The sequence below is a fragment of the Haliotis rufescens genome, unplaced genomic scaffold (assembly GCF_023055435.1).
Source record: "Haliotis rufescens isolate VD_foot unplaced genomic scaffold, xgHalRufe1.0.p SCAF_4, whole genome shotgun sequence".
In the NCBI taxonomy this organism is placed as follows: Eukaryota; Metazoa; Mollusca; class Gastropoda; order Lepetellida; family Haliotidae; genus Haliotis; species Haliotis rufescens.
This window is the reverse complement of record NW_025964112.1, coordinates 51,346,951-51,362,660: the sequence shown is the minus strand read 5'-3', so window position 1 is coordinate 51,362,660 and position 15,710 is coordinate 51,346,951. Positions and strand designations below refer to the sequence as shown.

The window sequence follows — 15,710 nt, the reverse complement described above, 5'->3', positions numbered from 1 at the left end:
TTCTGCAGCGAGTAAAGATATTGCATCGTTACCTGAAAGTAATTTTAAAGAAAACTGTGAAATATATGTAAAGGTAGAAATTCAAGAGAAGTATAACTTGAAAAGAATTAACTATGATATATTTGGGATCACACTTTCTTAGTAAAGTACAAATTCTAGTACTTATTTAGGTGGAGTTCCCAAAGGGATTCGAACCCAGACTTCTCCGAGAAGTCAGCGATCTAACCCACTTTGACACCGATACTTCCGCAAAATGGAATTCCGACAACTGGTAGTGAAGATCACGTACTTTGTGTTCCCCTTTGATACGCGTAAATTTGTAGATTCATCCGTGAAGAGCATGGTCAGAATAGGTGATTGCGCTTGTCGTAAGAGCCGACTAACGGGATCGGGTGGTCAGGTTCGCTGACCTAGTTGGTGCATGTCATCGATCCCAATTGCGTGGGTCGATGCTCATGATGCACTGGATTGTCTGGTCCAGACTCGATTATTTACAGACCGCCGTCATATCGATGGAATATTGCTGAGTGCGGCGTTAAACAACAAACAAACAAACAAATTGTCAGATTAATTCCACTTTCATTATGAGTGTGCAATATATTCAGCTTTAAGAATACAATAAACGTAAAACTATTTCCTAAATAACCCAAAATTAGAAAACATTTTTTATCTTTCATGTCTTCTGTTAAAACGTGTACACTTCGTAACTTGTCAATATTTTATTAACCAATATTGTGTATAAATAATTTGACTGTAAAATAGTCTTCACTGTAAAACATCCCAACCACTGGCCACTGTTAGGTTCTGTTTACTATGGACCAAAGGATATTCAGTCTTCTAAATAACAAGGATTTATTGATGAAGGACACCTGGTGTTTTAAAAAAGTATAAGCGACAAAAACATTTCCATATTCATAAGAAATCTCTGCCAAAAACAATGTCGATTATACGATTCCGGCTACATAATGACCACGTGTTTGTGAATCACTATCAAATAGTGATAATACCTTGTGTTCGCGAAAAAGCATTGATCATGTCCCACCCCATTGATGGCGTCCGTCATGTGCACATGCAGTATACGCGATTGCAAAACATCAGATATCTTCGAGGTCAGTTTATCCATGTTTACTTTAAAAAATAAAAATATAATCACAAATACTACATCGGACTAGTGTTATAACAATCCTGATGAAGGAGCAAGAAGTAGCTCTTAAACGTCGTACAAAGAATTAAAAAAAGTTACTATCCATAAAAAGTGTGATGTATTCATAACAATTTTTCTTTCAAAAGTGAGTGAGTTAGTATGGTATTACGCCGCTTTTAGCAATATTCCAGCAATATCACGGCGGGGGACACCAGAAATGGGTTGCACACATTGTACCCATGTCGGGAATCGAACCCGGATCTTCGTCGTGACGAGAGAACGCTAGGCTACCCGACCCCCCCTCTTTCAAAAGTATAACAATAATTACCATCAAGCTTCTTCTTTGAAGACGGGCACGACAACTGCTGATGTTTGCACCCAATGACCTCACTGCAATGACGTCATCCAAGATAAGTAGTCGTGCTTCAGTGTATATGATATGGCATAAGGGGTGTCATTTGGTACATTCCCATAACGACCAGAAATGCACTATGGACTATCATTACTGACTGACGTCTCGAGGTGGGCTTAATATGGGCCAAGTGATTAGATTATCCGTAAATTTGTTTACCAAAACAGTTGTTTCGATGACTGGAGTAGCATTTTTTAAATAATTATAATGGCTGATTTGCGGATAGAGAAACTAATAAATATGTAGCTGACGTTTGAGAATACATATTTGTTATGAGTGAAATAACCATATAACAGGAATTAAATACAGTTATGTCCTTAAGTGCAATTTTGAGTAGACATACGTAAAATTAAGCACGAGAAACGTAATGCGTTACAACCTTTGTAATATCAAACAGATTGTGATAATAACGTTATTGCCAAATAGGCATGCTGTGTTCGACGTGTAACCGAATATCATATTCAGGCCTTCTAGTTTGAACAAGTCCTGTAAATTATTAACACCACCGCTTAACAGTCTTTTGCCATGTTTTATCAGCAAGCAGTTAAAATTTTCAAAAGGCAAACCCTGGCATCAAATTGATATACCTGTAAAACCACTTGAATTTCTTATTTTTGCGTAATATATATGGACTCTGAAGTTCGTTGGTGCAGTTTTTATGGTATAATATATCTTCATATTCCAACTCAAGTTTTGGTGATAAGAAACTAAACAGATTTATTACTCTGGTGAAATGGTATTGCGTGTTTAGTCATCGTTTTATTTTTACGTCACCGTTTGAACATTATGATACTTTTTATAACCATAGTTATCTTAACAATATATGAGTGAGTGAGTGAGTGAGTGACTTGGGTTTGAGGAACCTTTAAATAGTAATCCAGTTATATCACGGCTTGTCAGCCTAGTGTGGGAGGAAAGCCTGAAATGATGCAGGTCTTAGACGTTTACCACCTTGGTGAAATCCAAGAGCACGTGTAGGGTGACTTCAAACCTAGAAACATAATCGGGGCAAATCGGGCTCCGAACCCACGATCATAGGTTGGTGTGCCCAAGGGACGCAACTCTGCACGGCGAATTGCGGCGCCTTGGTAGACTGGACACCGTACCGCTTAACAAAATATACTCGTCACACTGCACTTATGACAATGAATACAAATGCGTCAAAACAAGTAAGTTCATGACAACTTTCTCTTCCGTGCTTGAAATAATTCAAGTTATTTCAAATTCATTACTTCAAAGGGCTCTTGTTACAACAGTCTCGAGTGACGGATCAGTGTGATCTGTACGTAATGTATATTGGGTCTTGGTTCTGCAGCCTGGAGACTGGGATGATATATGTAGCTACATGTACGCTTGTCAGGGGATGTGGAGGAACCCTGAGAACAGGTGCTGGGTCTGTACTCTCTTCCACGTGTCTGTACCACGCCGACAAATCAACTCATAATATGATGGATGTACATTGTATATACAGATGGTTACAAAAACAATCAACTCTGCTATAAATGTTCAGTTTTGCATCGTTGTCTAACACACAGAGCTGGGATCATTATAAATGTTTGTGATTGTGATGAGACACCCGTGAAGAGACACACAAATGTCTCGATTGTATAATCAAGGTAGTATGAAATAATACAGAAGTCACAACAAAACAGGATGGTTTCTTCCCAAAAGCGTCATGAGACCCTGCCTGACATTTATATTGCTGTACTTACTGCCAGAACTGCAAGTCAGTTACCTCAACTTGACCTTCTTGCAAAGGCTTTAACGTACAAATCTTGTACCACCTTCCCGAGGCAAGGGAGTTAACTGACTGTAAAAGTCAAGTTTCCACCCTTGTCGAACGAGGCTCGAATCTCTAAGCTCCATCGTAGCGCCACCAGTGGCTATTACGAGTTATCGCCCTTATATGTCCCCTCCTATTGACCAAGTAGATTCCACCTCTCATATCACTTGCATTTGCAATATGTCTGTCTGCATTTGCTTTTAACAAAATAGCGGCGCCCAGTGAAGATAATCAAATTCTATTTTGTGATAAAACGGGTCCTACTTCGCGAAGTGCGTGAAATCACGTGAGCACCTTGATTAAAAACATGAAAGATTTGGAAAATATCTGTTGACGCCGAGTTGGCTTTGCAAATCCTACAATCGAGGAGACAATACCCATTTCCACCCCAGGTGTGCTGGGTCTGACTCTACAATTCTAGTCTGCGCCATCAGCAGGACCGGCGGTCGTTTTAACCCAGTGTTGCTTGATAAGGGAGGTAATCACTGAATGGGAAGGAATGATATTGTCAAATTTTCATGAAGAGGGGATGTGAAATTGGGTTTCACGTCGCGTACAAGATTATTGCACTTGCATAGCGACGTGCATGCACGTGCATGTGTGTCGCTGTTTGTATTAGTCCGGACTGATGCCGATTTATAGTGCTAGCTCACTGAGATACCATGCCGCAGTTTAACATGAGTACCCCACTCAAACACAGTAGACTGACTCCGAGCCGACCAGTCCTTGTTTTATCCCCTTAATTCCGAGCGCCAGACAGGGTAACAACAAATCTTTTCGTATGACGGAGCCGGGGATCGAACCCCGGACCTTCCGGGCGGATGCTCTACAACTTGAACACGGGGGCGGTTCACGCAGTCAAGTATATGGCAACAATGAGGGCATACTACATCTTTCAAATCACATACTTGCCATCAGCAATGTATTAATGGCTATTTATGTCCACATTGTGCAAAATACAGAAGGCTCAACGTTACATTATCAACCTGTTATGTTCCAAAGGTGCAACATGCACATATTATACTATAGTTTCTAAACACACATCTGTACTCAATATTACGTACACCGGGTATCTACCGTTCATCGTTTTTAAGTGCATTGACTTAACTAAGGCTTGAAAATAAATAGTTTTGTTTTATGTCATGGCGTCAATTTAAATGATCAGGGGGTTGGGAGACAGAATATTATTGATGTCACCGGTTCTCAGTTCACAATTGTGTTCTACATTATTTTCACAACACATTTCTTGAGACTCCGAGCATATCCAGCGAACGTTTATTTTAATTCCAAGAATTAAGGCAAAAATATTTTTTCACCTACATTTCCTCGTCCAATTCATTGTTTAAAAACTTTCTACCCACCCCAAATGGCCAGTAACTAATATGGAAAGACGAAAACGACTTTCCCAAGGATGAGGTTCATAAGAAGTACGGTTCCGCGACTCAAACCCACGACCAGCACAGCCTGCAATGACTAAGGGAAGCAACTCTGAATAGTGGGAAGCGACCAATGAGATCACACGACCACCGCAGCCCAGAAAGGCACGGGTGAAGGGAGGTCATTGTTCAAGGTGATGCCGCAGACACTCTACTTTGGACAAGGACATCAACCTGACACCGCTGATGGTTGATCAGTTATGGAGTGTACTCATAAAACACCGATATCCCCATCACAGAATCCCCGTGGTCACTCTATGTCTCGCGAGGCTTGTATCACCCTGATTTATATGGACGCAAACCAAGGTATATCCAGGCAAGTATGGTCGCGCTCCAGACCTCGAGGACATAACCGAGATTCCGGGAATGAAAATGGCAAGGAGAAACAAATACCCATGTTCTGTTATTGCGACTAGGATCTCATTTCATTTGGGAGATGATTTCTTTCCAAGCCATTAAATCAGATGAATTAAGCTCAGAAAGGCATTTTTTGTAAGCCATTTGATTTATGGGACATGATCTAGTTTTTGTCCGATCTAAAGTTATTGCCATCCAATTGCAAGCTATTCTTTTTTTTGTCCTATATTTAACTTTGGTTTGTCGTTGATTTTGCATCCGATTTCGCGTTTCCAATTCTCTTCGCCGTAATTCACTTTCCTCGCCTATCTTTCAATTTCAATTATATGCTCGGCGTTCACATAACTTACAAAGCCCTGCATATTGACGCTTCTCGTTACTGGAGCTGATTTACTTGGCCTTGTATAATATCGTGGGCAACAGAGAATTTCAGAATACGCTTTGACCCTTGGAAAAATAGACATTAGCGGGCTTCTCTGAAACTGTACAACTGCCGGCTTTCGAATTTCTGTAAATTGCTCTTTCTGTAAATATTTGGATACCAAATGAGATTCGATAGACTGAGGAGGGCTCGTCAACTTGTACATGTTGAAGTTTCATAAGTTTGCAAATCCCAGCAGTGACAACCGAGTGGTATGCCAGTACAACATAGGGACATCGGTAGCCGATTCGTCTAAGGCGCCCCTGTTCGTCTAAGGCACCTGTGATCGTGGGTTCGAATCCGGGTTCGGCCTGATAATGCTTTCAGGTTTGTCTGCGCCATGAACGTGCTTGTGGGTTTCACCAGGGACCCGTTTCACAAAACGATCGCAGCGCTACGACCACCTAAACTCCTGTACTTTAACATAGACTTACGATCGACTTAGAGCTAAGATCTCTGTGTCTCATGCATCACTTTCCTTTCATATCAAGTCGACACATCGTGACTTAATTGAAATACTGTTCAAAGTGTCGTTAAACCCAACTCACTCACTCACTCACTCACTCACTCACTCACTCACTCACTCACTCACTCACTCACCCACCCACCCACCCACCCACTCACTCACTCACTCACTCACTCACTCACTCACTCACTCACTCACTCACTCACTCACTCAGACATAGGGCCTCTATAGGGGCAGAACTAATCTCTAGCCCGTTGTTGACGGATGAGGATTGGGTGCGTAAGGCACCGGTGTGACCTTTCATTGTGTGTAATCGTACCCCGATGGCGTGGATCGGTGCTAATGCTATCAATCCCTGGTCTACCAGTACCGACACACACCTCCGTGGTGTAGCAGGGATGTTACTGACTGCAGCATCAGTACACATGCACCCTCTCACTCGTACACAGGGCATAGCAACAGCATAACAACAGCATAACAACGGCATAACAACAGCATAACAACAGCACCGTTTCATGCACACCATGACATATATAGTATTTTGAATCTTGTCGTGGCACTGATATTTACCAGAATACAAAAACATTCAGGTAAACATGGGATGAACACATATCTCAAGCAGTTCTTGACCATTCCTGTTTTGTAGTAGAGGACAAGTCATGTTGGATATAGTGTTATGCACTGTGTTGGGACAAATCATATTGAATAGTTTTATGAATTGTATTTGGGACAAATCGTGTTGGATAGAGTGTCATGTATTGTATTAGCGACAAATCATGTTGGATAGAGTATTATGCATTGTTTTTGCGACAAATCGTGTTGGATAGAGTGTTATGCATTGTATTATTGACCGATCATATAGAAATGTGTGTTATGCATTGTATTTGGGACAAATCGTGTTGGATAGAGTTTTATGCATTTTATTAGGGACAAATCATGTTGGATAGAGTGCTATACACTGTATTATGGACCGATCATATATGATAGAGTGATGCCGTGTGTAATGGACAAATCATATTGGATAGCATGTTATGCATAATATCAGGGACAAATCATGTTGGATAGAATGTAATGTATTGTTTAGCGACAAATCATGTTGGATAGAGTATTATGCTTTGTTTTTGCGACAAATCGTGTTGGATAGAGTGTCATGTATTGTATTAGCGACAAATCATGTTGGATAGAGTGTTATGCATTGTATTATTGACCGATCATATAGAAATGTGTGTTATGCATTGTATTTGGGACAAATCATGTTGGATAGAGTTTTATGCATTGTATTAGGTCCAAATCATGTTGGATAGAGTGCTATACACTGTATTATGGACCGATCATATATGATAGAGTGTTATGCCTTGTGTAAGGGACAAATCATATTGGATAGCATGTTATGCATAATATCAGGGACAAATCATGTTGGATAGAGGGTAATGTATTGTATTAGCGACAAATCATGTTGGATAGAGTATTATGCATTGTTTTTGCGACAAATCGTGTTGGATAGAGTGTTATGCATTGTATTATTGACCGATCATATAGATATGTGTGTTATGCATTGTATTTGGGCAAAATGGTGTTGGATAGAGTTTTATGCATTGTATTAGGGACAAATCATGTTGGATAGAGTGCTATACACTGTATTATGGACCGATCATATAGAAATGTGTGTTATGCATTGTATTTGGGACAAATCATGTTGGATAGAGTTTTATGCATTGTATTAGGGACAATACATGTTGGATAGAATTATATGCATTTTATTAGGGACAAATAATGTTGGATAGAGTGCTATACATTGTATTATGGACCGATCATATATGATAGACAAATCATATTGGATAGAATGTTATGCTTAATATCAGTGACAAATCGTGTTGGATAGAGTGCTATTCACTGTATTATGGACCGATCATATATGATAGAGTGTTATGCCTTGTGTAAGGGACAAATCATATTGGATAGCATGTTATGCATAATATCAGGGACAAATCGTGTTGGATAGAGTATTATGCATTGTTTTTGCGACAAATCATGTTGGATAGAGTGTCATGTATTGTACTAGCGACAAATCACCTATATACACTTCGGTTTCTGTCATTAATATTCACATCATCGTCATTGCTTGCATGGAAATCCCCTGAGTCACAAAATCAACACTCTACTAGCTCCCGTTCCATACAAATAACATACGGGTGTCGTCAATCCAATTCTTATCGATCGAAAACTTGTTTTTGTATTTTTAAACCCAATCAGTTTTGAACGTTAACCATTTGCCTAGTATGGGGATCAAACAGACTACTCACTAACACTAATTATATCAATATACAAAACTATCGACGGGCGGCGTGCAGTGCAAACATTAAAATAGATTGGCAATATTTGTTTTCGAGTGAAGACTTTGCAACAATGACCTACTTTCTAATGTACTGTGAACTGGAGGAACGCTGTAGGTTCTGTTATTGTTCAGTAATGGAAACTTATTACTAACATAGTTTCACGTGAAAAAGTTATTTTGCCTATATTGAGCCTGTTAGTATTAAAAACAAATTAAAAAGGTTGACAGATATTGAATTTTCGATGTTACAAGTTTTGTTATTACCTATACGGTTAAAAATAAGTTAATTAACATAGTGTGTGCACTAGTGCAAACATATCACTTCACGTGCACCACTGTATTGTTTACGTCATCCGGAGGCATTGTTGACGTCATTCGAATCTCATTGTGACGTAATGTCGGAATGACGTCACACAGGAAACGATGTCTTAGCTGAAATTGTTGACGTCATTCGACAATTGTGTTTTTTTTATCTGAAACGGCGGTCGTGATAAGTACAGTTTTCAAAAGGGGAGCTAGAAGGGATTAAGAAATTATTACACTTGCATGTGTGTCATACTGATTTTACGAAACTCGTGTAAGAATTCATGCATTACCCTCGCTCTCGCTCAGGAAATACAAGAATTCTGACACTTATTTTGTAAAATCAGTATGACATACAACTCGTATCATAATTTATATTTACCAAATGAATAATCTATAATCCTTATATTGATGTTATAACATGCAATGTTTCAAAGGACGTCTTGCCCTTCATGATGAAAGGGGGGCGGTCGGGTAGCCTAGTGGTTAAAGCGTTCGCTCATCACGCCGAAGACCCGGGTTCGATTCCCGACATGGGTACAATGTGTGAAGCCCATTTGTGGTGTCCCCCGCCGTGATATTGCTGGAATATTGCTAAAAGCGGCGTTAAACCATACTCACTCACTCGCTCATGATGAAAGGTGTGAATTAGTGGGTTTAACGTCATTTTAACAATATTTCAATAAGATCATAGCATATCGGCTTAACAACGGTGCGGTGGGGTAGCCTAATGGCTAAAGCGCCGAAGATCTGGGTTCGATTCTCCAGATGGGTTCAATATTTGAAGCCCATTTCTAGTGTCCCCGCTGTGATTTTGCTGGAATATTGCTAAACGCGGCCTAAATCCGTACTCACGTAACAAGGGGAAAAGGCACAGCCCGACATAGGTCATGGACGCTTACGACTATGTCAAACTTACCAGCACGGTAAGGTGCTGTCGGACTATTACCCCTGACAACGTCTATTGAATCCTGGTACGCCTAATGGACGCCACTCTGCACAGCGATATAGACTGGGTCATCATGCTCGCTTACAAATATTAATCACATGTTTATGCATATAAGGATTCTGTGTATATCCCTTGTTAGCGTCCCTTCAATGTTTGTTTACATGTTTACTCTCCCTGTCTTGTTTTAGGCCGCATTAACAATATTTATTATGGCTTCATCATGCGCAAATAGACTGTTCCGTATCTGACCTTCTTTTCTTGCTTCACACTGAGCAGATGCAAACAGATCTATAGCCCGTGGAAAGACCTGGCCACCGAGAAAGCAGGAAAACCCAGGTTTGCGCTATCATAGTTATCTCCCCTTAGTTTATTTTAGTTTCATGTGACTTACGGATTTTACGTTAGTCTCCGTTATTTTCGTTACGTCTTTGGCCGTGAATGCAAAAAAATTCCCAAAGTGCTCTTCAATGTTTGTCCTGTGCCTTTGTCCAATCTGCATATGTACGCTGATAACCTATATTCTATGTTTATTAGTCTCAGCATGTCAATAAGTAGTGGTCTCAAAATATATCCTTGCTGTACGCCTCCTCTATTGTTATATATGTTTCTCAACAAATCATGCAAATTTATATACATAAAACGATTACGTTGTTTCAAGGGGAGATAACTTTGCTTAAACAATTTGCGCGTAGCAAAGATCGAACAAAGAAAACTTTTTTTTATACATAAATAAGTTCTTAATGTAGAAATAGATTATAATTTGTTACTTTCATCAACTTAATATAATCCTATTTACGAAAGAGTGTACATTCAACAATGTTATCACAATTCAGTTATTAAATGGTTTCATCAATGCACCAATGGAATGAATTATTATAAGTTTTTGGACTTTATACATAATAATCATGATTGGCAATTATTTGTCTGCACGCTTCCAAACTGTACTAGTTAGAATTTAACATCAACTATACGGTGCCTGCTTTAGTATTTCTGAACCATTGCATCGTGCTAAACTAATGACATTTCCCACATACATACTTTAATATAACCTTTCCTTATGAGATGGTATTTAGCATGCTCGAATGATTCTGTATGACACGGATCATTCAAGTTTTCTTTTTAAGATTCGTATATAATTTTATTATGACAATGACAATTAGACAAAAAGCATGAAGTTAATTCATCATATTTTTATAATACTTCAGGTATAATAGAAAGGTATATTTAAGGCAATGAATTGAATTTAAAAACGTAATTTCTATAATTATAATTAATCCTGGTTTTAACATGAGACATAACATCCCATATGCTTGCAAATGTAACGGCATTATAATGTATACTAAATATTTTAAGTCGTATTAAAGTTAGCATATGTCCTTGTTTATATTATGTTTATTTCAGCAGTAGACACGCAATATGTTTGCTTTCCAGTTTGAAGTTTTCTTGGTATACATGTGTCACTTATGACATATTTGAATATTGATATTCGTTTAATTGATGATTTTATTCTTTTCAGTGCTGATATTTCATTCCGTTTTTCCTTTTTAGATGTCGATATTAACAATATTGCAATTTAACATGTCACTTCTTATTTTCAGTACGGGAATCGAACGAACTTCTTCGAAAACAGTCCACGTTTAGACAGCATAGTTACAATAAGCCCCCCAAGACGGACCACAATTCCACAACGCACACTACTGATGACAGTATGCACATAGATTGATGACGTCATACATATTTGTGTTGGATACTGTGTGATTCCAGGGATAAAACCCTTCAACGACTTCGGCTCCTGGCCGTTTATTATGCAACAATGTAGACCATGCAATCATCCACATTGGCTGGTTGCTGTCGCTTTGTATTATAACGCTTACAGAACAGTCAGAATAGTTGATCTTCATCGAAATGCAATATTTGAAATTTGTGCCAAACCAGTATCTCTCATGTGATGGTACATAACAATGAATATGATTGTATGTGCATGTTGGCAACCACTGCCTCCAACGCAGACCCACACGTGTAGATCCTTTCCTGATTAAATATATCCAGTGTGTCACATACAGTTATCTTCGGTCGTAACGTTTATTTGTTGTTTAACACCACAGTCAGCAATATTCCAGCTTCATCGCGCCGACCTGTATATATACGAGTCTGGACCAGACAAACTGGCGGTTGACATTATGAGCGACGTCCCAGATCGTCAGGGCATAATGACACGCAAGTCATCTAGCCTGATCACCCTATCCAACAAACCGCACTTACGGCAAGCACATGTTGCTAGGGACAATGAACATTGAATTTAACCCGGACGTAAACATAAGCATAAAAAACCAAGGCCAGAGAATAACCAGTCTCGATTATCCGACGAAACATTTTCCATTGGGCGAAATAGCGGTGGAAAGTATATGAATGGATGACTGAAAATCAGTGATGACTATTGATGTTCGCGAAAGGGTAAGGTGTCCTCCCGAAAGAACCTCATGCACCCTTTAAGACGTCCTGTCCAATTGTATCTAACATACGTGTTGATACCCTTGTTTGGGGATTTCCTGTATCTTTCTGTACGTCTATGGTAAGCATTCACATAATATATACTGACTGGCGGAAATAAGGGAAGGTTAAAAGTGTGTTAAGTGTGAAAGGTTATCTGTACAAAAAAGGGGTTTTTCGTCTTTGGAAATAACACATCAGACATTACTCACATTCTGGGGGATTCCGGGGGTTTACGGGGTATTCCGGGTGATTCCGGGTGATTCCGGGTGATTCCGGATGATTCCGGGTGATTCCGGGTTAAGATATGCCTGTAGTAGCATGCAACTAAATTTCGATTTGTACTCCGACGGCGTAGGTCTTTGCTCACAATATTAATCACTGGTTTGTCTGGTCCATACTCGTATTTGTACAGGTCACTTGAATCGCTGAATGCGGTGTTAAACAAGACACAAGCCAATAAAAGTCACTACCATACACATATTCTGTCGGTGTTAATAATGTTACTGAAAATATTTGTAAAACTGATCTGTAATAGTTATGTGATCTTATATTTTCTTCCGTCAGTATATCTAAAGATAACGGAGGTCCCCTATGAACTCTAGCAGAGAATTGTACCGGGATAAAAAACCTATGTTTTTAATGTTAGTGTGGTATATACACATTGGTGAAAAATAACACATACAGAATGTTTTTTAAAAGTAGTAAAAGAAGTCTTTGACAGGAGTTGGAAGATCGTGAAGACTTGAATTTTTTATGGATAACAACTTCTGTATTGTTTAACTGACTTTTTAAAATAAAACATACAACTATTAACTCTTCAATATCAATTCCATTTGTATAGAATATATATAGAATACATTCTTTCAGGGAACCGGTATGACAGATGAAGTATCGAGTTGAGGGGAATAAGTACATAGCAACAATATAAGCAACATTGGCATCAGAATACATGACACTGTTTGGTAGTGTAGCCTCGTTTTCGAGAAAACATTCTCAGAACAGAACAGTTGGTAACGAGATATTTATCTTTCCTTGGCTTAGAGATTTTTAACATCCCATAAACGAATCATATCCTCAATCAGAAACCTATGATCGTGGGTGGAATCCCGGATCGCCCCGATTATGTTTCTAGGTTTGTCAGAACCATACCCGTGCTCGTGGGTTTACCAAAGTGGAAAACGTCTGAGAACTGATTCTCTTCGGGCTTTCCTCCCACATCAAACTGACACACCCTGCTATAATTGAAACACTGTTCAAAGCGGCGTTAAACCCAACTCACTCTCTCACTTGTTGGAGTTGTCTAACCAATAGCGTGCATTTAATCGCTTTTGAGTAATAGTATTCCTATTCCTTGTACTGCTTATATTTAACTACATTTTCATATGGAAGCTATACTTTCTTCTTCTGTAAAGTGGGGGCACGGGTAGTCCAGTCTTCTAAGGCGCCGCAATTCGCCGTGCAGAGTTGCGTCCCTTAGGCACGCTAGAAACCTATAATTGTGGGTTCGAATCCCGGTTCGCCCTAATTATGTTTCTAGGTTTGTCAGCACCATACCCGTGCTCGTGGGTTTCACCGAAGTGCTAAACGTCTGAGATCTGCATCACTTCGGGCTTTCCTCCCACATTAAGCAAAGATATAACTGGAATAATGTTAAAAGCGGCGTTAAATCCAACTCACTCACTTAAACACTCTTCTGTGAAGTACAGACAACAATACAAGACGGAAATGTACGAATCCTATATTGCTAAAGCATAATTAATAAAAGTGTGTGATATTACAATATTGTGTTTTCGTGTATGTAGAGATGGTTACATTGTACTGTATTACAACGATAAATACCCTTGACCATTGCCTTAGCAGGTTTTGACAATGATAATTGTTAGACTAGGGTTAGATTGCAATATGCTATATGTACCTTGTCAGTCATTTCACTTGTAAATAGGACAGAACCAGTTATGCAGAGTATGTGACCTTATTTCAGCGTTGTTTCAAGGTTGTTTTTATGGCTCACAGCAATTATTTTTTGTAACGTGCCATACTATAGCATTTAAAAAATATATTTTGTCCAGAAATTGTTATCTATTATACACATTAGTTTATATTTTATATTTATTTATAGTGTTGCAGACTAGAGTAATCTTGGTTTGTTTACATGTTGACTTGGAATGACTAAGACGTTTTCTTGTGTCCGGTGGCGTTGATTTTTAGCAAGGGAAACAGTGATTGTATGTATCTTGTGTTGTAGTCTTGACACGAACACTTAGATCACTTGAAGATGATGTGATATGAATGTTGAGCAATGAAACATAGAAATAACTAAAACGTTTAATATACGGCGTTTATAGTAACGAATATTTATACACAAAATACGTATTCCATTCTACAGGTAGATTCTGTAGATTCTATAGATTGTTTGTTTCTTGGGGGTTCACGTTGCTACGCATGTGATACACTGCAATATGTCAGCCCTGTTATGTTGAATGGTTAGCATGTTTATTGACTGACTATTTAACATTTGGATTGCGACATAATATCTTCGAACATGAAAGATATCTGCTGGTTGACGCATATATTGAGGTGTAGAATAATTAATATGTTGGTTCATTTTGGTTTTCACCTCTGATGAAATTATACCAAAACGACACATTTTTCTGTTGAATATTAACAATTAACAAGATGAATATCGATTAAGCGCGTATGTTGTGGATGTGTAAGTCGGTGTTTGGATATGCGGGTGCAGGTGCGGTGGGGGTATGTGTGTGTGTGTGTGTGTGTGTGTGTGTGTGTGTGTGTGTGTGTGTGTGTGTGTGTGTGTGTGTGTGTGTGTGTGTGTGTGTGTGTGTGTGTGTGTGTGTGTGTGTGTGTGGAGATGTGTGTTTTGCGGGTACGGGTGCGAGTATGGGAGCGGTTGCGGATGCGAGTGCGAGTGTGGGAGCGCGTGAGGGTGCGGGTCTGGGTGCGGTTGCGGGTGCGAGTGCGAGTGTGGGAGCGGGTGCCAATGCGGATGCGGGTGCGATGTGGCAGCAGTTGTGAGTGTGGGAGCGGGTGGGGGTGCGGGTACGGGTACGGGTGCGAGTGTGGGAGCGGTTGCGGGTGCGAGTGCCAGTGTGGGAGCGGGTGCCGATGCGGGTGCGGGTGCGGGTGCGGGTGCGGGTGCGAGTGCCAGTGTGGGAGCGCGTGAGGGTGCGGATGCGGGTGCGAGTGTGGCAGCGGTTGTAAGTGTGGGAGCGGGTGCCGATGCGGATGCGGGTGCGAGTGTGGCAGCGGTTGTGAGTGTGGGAGCGGGTGCGGATGCGCGTGCGAATGTGGGAGCGGGTGCAGGGTCCGTGTGCATTTACGTTTGCGACTGTGAGTACGACTGTGGCTGAGGACTTCGCAAGACCTTTGACTATTCATAAAGCAAATTAGCGAGTATGTGAAGTTAATGATAGCATCAAGTGTAAATAATAACGCGTGCGTCTGTATAAGGTGCATCCTGCATTAGTAAGAGAATGTACGAGGCACTGAAACATGCAACATACGCTGTACTTTGGGCAAACACCCATCCGGTAAGGAGTGCGAGGCTCGGTGCGGTGAAATCGGAAATTCTAACTCCACATATTTCATCATTG

General features: G+C 40.0%; 1 long non-coding RNA gene across 1 annotated transcript in view; it reads left to right on the top strand.

The window, feature by feature from the left end:
- LOC124150920 overlaps positions 1–13,619 on the top strand; it is an 85,453-nt gene extending 71,834 nt beyond the window's left edge. The window contains exons 2-3 of the long non-coding RNA XR_006863294.2: positions 9,883–9,942; positions 11,205–13,619. This is a non-coding gene — a long non-coding RNA (uncharacterized LOC124150920). The remainder of the gene's footprint in view (positions 1–9,882; positions 9,943–11,204) is intronic.
- Positions 13,620–15,710: the final 2,091 nt, after the last annotated feature.